The sequence below is a fragment of the Euprymna scolopes genome, chromosome 18 (assembly GCF_053919585.1).
Source record: "Euprymna scolopes isolate OS-2025 chromosome 18, ASM5391958v1, whole genome shotgun sequence".
Taxonomy (NCBI): Eukaryota; Metazoa; Mollusca; class Cephalopoda; order Sepiida; family Sepiolidae; genus Euprymna; species Euprymna scolopes.
In genome coordinates this window covers 45633582-45639581 of record NC_136499.1, presented here as the reverse complement: position 1 = coordinate 45639581, position 6000 = coordinate 45633582, and the positions used below count along the sequence as shown (strand labels likewise).

The 6000-nt window shown below is 32.6% G+C and overlaps 1 protein-coding gene and 1 pseudogene across 1 annotated transcript in view; one reads left to right on the top strand and one right to left on the bottom strand.

Annotated features, from left to right (window-relative positions):
* Positions 1-6000, bottom strand: part of LOC145297611 (uncharacterized) — a 346611-nt gene that overhangs the window by 123367 nt on the left and 217244 nt on the right. The window lies entirely within an intron of this gene.
* Positions 3567-3683, top strand: LOC145301520 (5S ribosomal RNA; annotated as a pseudogene).

The window sequence follows — 6000 nt, the reverse complement described above, 5'->3', positions numbered from 1 at the left end:
AAAAATATTTGAATAAAAGAAATTTTTTTTTTCTTTTTCAATTTTTTTTTTATAAATTCATCTGGGAATACTGAATAAAAAATATATTAATATAATGAGTATATGTCAAAGATTAAAGAGAAAAAAAAAGGATTACAATTGAGTATTTTTAATTCTACCAATAGAGTCACGTGGTAAAAATTCAATACATTTTATTATTCTTTTTATATGATACACATAAGAAAGTAGATGGAGTTCGATAACCTTTTTTGATGCCATATCGGCAAAAACAAGATGCAGTCATTCCACAAGAATAGAGAAAAATCGCCAGTAATAGCATGGGGTTAACTAATCTAGTATTTATTCACTAAATCGCACAGGATGTTAATTTATGGACCACACGATTTAGCTAGTTTTTTGGGTTTTTTCTGCATGCTGGTGCTCTAAGAGATATCAAAAAATCTTGTCAATACTGTTTTGCAACATAATGGTAAAAAAAAAAAAAAATGGTGCCAATTGCTTAAAATAACCACGTTGACACATTGGCTCTCATTAGATCACCGAAATTAAGCAATGCTGAGCCTGGTCAGTACTAGATGGGTGACCAATTTCTATGTAGGAGGACGTCAACACCTCCCTACGGGAGTTGCAAAAATTTAACATCGTCATCTCATATGTATACGACTGGGGACCGCTTGTGAATTTCATACTCCCATGGAACTTCCTCCTTTGGAGGAAGCCTGTTTAAAACTGTATAGGGTTAGTACCGTTTCCATTTTTTTTTTTTTTTTCAAATTGCTTCAAATTCTGCTGCAGTATCAGTGATCAGACATTCCAATATTTTTCCCTCAATTCCAATAAAATTATCACTTACGTTTTAAATGACCAATTCCGATACAATTACAGATTTCAATTTTTTTTTTAATTTCGAAATATTTAAATACAGAGTTGTTTGTTTTATTTGTTTTGTTTGCTTTTCATTATTGGATTATCATTATTTTTGCAAATGTGAAACGTACATTTGTGTGTAGGGGGTAGGCCGATCAATAGATTTTTTGTTTTGGTAGTTTAAAATTAATTAGTATTTATTATTTTATCAGCAATGAAAAATTTAGCTTTAAACAAAAACAAATTTTTAAAAAAAACAATTAAAAGAATCGTCTTTTGACACCTTAAATACAAAAAAAAAGATCCCCATTGCTCTCTATTTCTGCCATTAATATTATTTTTCATTGCTATCGACTTTTCTCCTGATTGGATGATAGCCGAAAGAGCTCTAGAGAGATTTTCACTAATGTTCAAACATATATATATATATATATATATATATATATATATATATATATATATATATAGCAATAAATGGCAATTAGTAAAAACCTGAAAAGAGTGCTTAATACTATTGTAGAGCAAAGATAGATCAATTTTTTTATTATTACGTTTTATCTGTTTAGTTATACATGTTTCGGTTACCAAATTGTATTAACGCTCTGACAATTTCGTCACGCTTTACAGAAATAATTATTATCATAGTGAGGAAAAAAGAATATTAGAAAAATCACAATATATATATATATATATATATATATATATATATATATATATATATATATATGAGAAAGAGAGAAACATATATGCAGACACACACACACACACATATATATATATGCACATACATACACATATACATACATACACATATACATAAATATATATATATATATATATATATATATATATATATATATTAATAATATTACAGATCAGTTCAAATCAACATAGTACCATAAGTTCAATAATTATGCTTAACTGATGTGGTTCGATGAGTATTTTCATGTCAAACTATAGTATTTTTGTTGATCGGTAACATTAAATTTCAAATAACATTTTGGTCGATTCGTTATGCTAACGTTTTACTAGCATTTTTTTTATTACTTCTTGAGATGCATTGTTCATTTCTGATACGCAAGATTATTCATGTTACACTTCATGTAATTGCCTGCTGATATAAATACATAGCAAAATTCCAACTTTAACAAGCCGAGCATCCAAGGTCCCCTCCCACGAGTGAAAAATTTACTTTCACCATGACTAATGTTTGTGCAAAATTTCAAAAGATCCAAGGCGTGGTTTATTGAGCAAAAAGTGCAAACAAATAAACAGACAAATAATTTGGGGCAATTTTACCCCTATAATGCCTTCAATATGCCTTCCTGAACTTGCACGTAAAGCACACGTTTGCCGCAGCAAATTGTGAGATCTGAAGTGTGTGTGACACAAAGTTGCACCTTATGGATCACCTTAAAACACTTCGTAGCTGGGGCTGGCTCAATTCTAGTGAGCAAAATGTATAGTTGTATCCGAGTTCTGTCAACAACGACGATGATATGTATATGTGTAGATAGATGGACAACTAGGCGAAATAAATGAGATCATACGTCTAAATAGAATGCGATAAAAACGATTGTGAAAGAGGCTTTCTGTTCCATACTTAATACATGACATCCAGCATCGAGTCAGAGTTAAAAGACTGGCTATTCGAGTGATGCAGAGTTCATGGGAGCAACCCTATGAAAGATGACTTAAGAAACTTAACCTTTTCTCTCTTGAGCGCCGACAATTACATGGTAATCTCGTTTTTATCTACTATCTCCTAAATGATCATTAGGATACACCTCACGACCTATTATTAACTCCCCCATCAGAAAGAGGTCTATGCAGACACCAAAAGAAACTATTTTATCGCCAATTTCGATTAAATCGGAGGAAGGTCGCTTTTTCAATCTGGACCCCTGCACTTTTGAATAGACTTCCAAGAGAGGTAATAAATAAAAGCGACTTTGAGCCTGGCCAGTACTAAAATGGGTGACCATTTGGGAAGACTAGGTGTTGTATGTATTCAGATAAGCGGATATGGATACTACCTCAGAGAGATGAAGATCCCTGCCTTGCACAGTTCCAGGTCAATGTGTAGCATCTGTTTGCTTCCTTCTAATATTCTGAAGGTCACCATATTTGAGGCAGATGGAGTCCTTCAGCTGTTTAGTTAAGGCAATCTAGGAGAAGGAAACTGATAAAAAAAAAAAACGAATATAACTATATCACATAATCATGTTGCTAACTTTGGTGATTTGATGAGAATTGGTTGAGTCTGGCCAGTGGCAGATGGGTAACGAAAAGCTGTATGTAGGAAGACAATGAAACCTTCCCGCCAATAAAAACAGTTCCGAAGATGCCTTTAGAAAGTACTTCTAGTACAATCTGCTAATCCATACATTTGTCGACACGATGGAATAATCGCAGAAGTTTTGTTCTCAATCAAGTGGCAAAGCTCTCCAAGGCGATTATGCAAATACATTTTAAAATAATAATCAATTTATGGAATGATAATTAAAAACTTGGCAAATGAAGTCTGTTTTTATTTACATTATCATATTCTTGTGCAGCTTAAATATTGCCCAAAAACTTTATAAACACCCGGCACATGGATGTATAACGTATCTTTTGTGTATAATATGATTGGATTATAATAAGAACCCATGTTTCTGAAGTTTAAAAATAAGATTAAATTACAAGCTTGCAGTACCATATACGGCATAATCAAGTTGACACACCGGTTCTCATTAGATCCCCGAAGTTAAGCAACGTTGAGCCTGGTTAGTACCAAATGGGTGACCATTTGGGAATTCTAGGCGCTGTATGTGCTTTCTGCTTATCTCGGCATTCTTTTCAGTCGTCCTGAATCTCCACTTGCTACTGGTATTCAACAATGTCGACTCAGGAGAGGTGCGGTTGGAGATTGCGCAACTCTTGCCACTGAAATTTCACGCACAGGCACCCTTACAGAGGGTATCCATAGTCTGTCAAGACTGAAGGAAGCCACTTGCAGTACCATCGTTGCTAAGAATATTTTTCTAGCAAAGGTTTACCATATTCACTACTAAAATGGCGTGCATGTAAAACTAAAACGTTCAATTTTTCATAGACAAGCGATCTTTCTTTTTATATAATTAAAGATTTTATCCATCTGCTTGTTCGTCCATCCATCACGTTAAAATCTAATAAATTAATACATTGCAAAACTTGTCTCATCAGAGATCTTAACCACTTTTAGAAATAAAAATAAATAATAAATTCCCAACAACAGTGGATGCCATGACCAGAAATTAAAGCCAGTATTTGGATTTCCTTATAAATAGAGCTTAAAACACTACCTTTACAAAATAATTATAGCTTTGGCATGACATCATAGATATCATTTATGTCAGGTTTCAAAATATAAATTCAAGCATAAGTAATAACAGATCTATCTATCCATCTATATATATATATACATAGAGAGAGAGATAAATATATAAGTGACCTTCTCTGTCTGTGTGCAGAACAGTCTCTACACAATTACAGTCAATTTTTGGTCTACAGACTTAAAACTTGATATATAAGGGGATTCAAATCTGTGGATCAAATTTGATTTGATTTTTGAGGCCAGAAAAAATATCTGCTAAGGGGTAAAAATTGAAAAATTGAAACTTGGCAAGAGTAAGTCGATTAAATGTGCATCTTCTACGCATGCACAAATATACATTTTTTTAATTTTAATTTTAAATTACATTTTCATCCCAAACAAGGCACATTGCCACTTTGATGTAGGGGGCTACTACCATGGATATAAGCTACAGGGGTACTATGTGGGGAGTTGGGCAGCAAGATGTCGGTTCACGTTACACTTGAACTTCTGCATGTCAGTAGTGTTGGGGAAGCAGGAACCCGGAAGGGAATTCCAAAATCTAGCGGTTCTGGGGAAGAAACTACTGGAGTAGAAGTCTCTCTTACATCTAGAGATCTCTACTGTGAAGGGGAGGGATTTTGCTGCTTGTCGGGTTTGTCAGGGGTATTTATGTCAAAGGGGTACAAGTGCTTGCAGTTCGTCGGAGCATTCACCATTAAAATACTTGTAGAATAGGCAGAGGAATGCAATATTTCGTCGATGGGACAGAGGCTGAAGCTTAGATGACAGTTCAGGACCTATCAGGTTGGCAACTCTCTTTTGAACCTCGTCTAAGAGCGAGAGACTAGTAGCAGATGCACCAGCATTTACAGGTTTAACTACATTAATTTTTAAGTTTTTATTATGGATATAAACTTAGCTCAAGTAGTAATGAATAATGCTAGAGAGATACATGTTTTGGTTTCGATTTTATACGATAGCAACCAAGTCATGTTTTTTTTTAACTTCCAATTCACTACTATCTATTGGGTACAATAATTGGCTTTATAATAATAAATATATATATTGGGTACAAGTATTGGCTTTATAATAATAAATATATATATTGGGTACAAGTATTGGCTTTATAATAATAAATATATATATTGGGTACAAGTATTGGCTTTATAATAATAAATATATATATTGGGTACAAGTATTGGCTTTATAATAATAAATATATATATTGGGTACAAGTATTGGCTTTATAATAATAAATATATATATTGGGTACAAGTATTGGCTTTATAATAATAAATATATATATTGGGTACAAGTATTGGCTTTATAATAATAAATATGAAATCTGTATAAATTTAAATATCATATTTAAGCATATTTTATGGCCAGGCAACGTGGAGTGGCCTACTAGTAAATGAATAATTGGGTAAACATTATCAATAGCGTTGGAAACTATTTTAATAGTTCACAACATTTTATTTTGGTTTAAGTACCTATTGGCATTAAAAGCAATTTAATATTTAGTACATACTAGCATGACGCTGGTGTTGCCCTGTGATATTTTAAATTATACAGATTTCATATTCATCATTATGGAGCTAATTCTCTATTGATTTCTATATTTTACCCAATACACAATAGTGACTTCAAAAGTAAAAAAAAAAAAAAAAATGACTTAGGCATCATCAGCTAGAACGGAAAAAAAAATATTTAGTGCTCTAACCTTAAGAAATTGTTAAAAATGAGCTGACTTTAACATATAAATTTGCGCATGCAGACAAGAGCACTTTAAG